Here is an 897-nt window from a genome sequence, read left to right on the forward strand (position 1 = left end):
CAGCAGGGCAGGCCCTATGAGGAGTGACTACAGGACCTGAACCTGTTCAGCCTCCACAAGAGAAGGCTGAGAGGGAATCTGGTGGCCACCTACAGACTTGCCAAGGGGGACCAGCAGGCAATGGGAAAGTCCCTGTTCCCCCGAGCACTACCAGGAGTTACAAGGAATAATGGCCATAAGCTGACTGAGAGTAGGCTCAGGCTAGACATCAGGAGGCACTACTTCAGTCAGGACAGCTAGGAGCGGGAACCAACTTCCTAAGGAAGTAGTACTTGCCCCTACCCTGAGGATCTTCAAAAGGAGGCTAGATAATCACCTTGCCAGGTTCGTTTGACCCCCAGCATTCTTTTCTGTCCATGGCAGGAGGTCAGACTTGATGACCTGCTTAGGTCCCTTCCGACCCTACCAACTATGAAATTATAAAACTATGAGATAGGTGCAGGGAGTTCAGGGAAACTGCACCCCAAAGCTTTGAAAGCAAAACTCATGTCACGTGTATGTGTTAAGCCACAGTGGTGTCAAACCTGCAAGCATGCTAGCCCCTGCAGAGGCCACAAAGACTGCCAAGTTTCAAGGAGATAGGTGTAGGGGTTTGTGGAAACTGCACCTCAAGCTGCAGACAAGCAAAATTCATGACATGGGTGACACTGTTGTGTGTGTTAAGGCGCAGCAGAGTGAAAGCTGCAGGCTTGCTAGCCCCTCCTAAGGCCATGAAGCCTGCCAGCTGTCAAGGAGATCGATGCAGGTCTTCTGGGTTCTGGGGCCCTGCACCTCTAGCTGCTGACAGACAAAACTCGTGTCATGGGTGCTCGTTCAGCTGTGTCTGTCTTGGGGCATGGGGCAAGGAGGGTACTACTGCAGGCCTGGCTGCTAGGCCCTGCTGTGGCCACAAAGCCT

Source organism: Gavialis gangeticus, unplaced genomic scaffold, assembly GCF_001723915.1.
Source record: "Gavialis gangeticus isolate Ggan-Ray unplaced genomic scaffold, GavGan_comp1, whole genome shotgun sequence".
In the NCBI taxonomy this organism is placed as follows: Eukaryota; Metazoa; Chordata; order Crocodylia; family Gavialidae; genus Gavialis; species Gavialis gangeticus.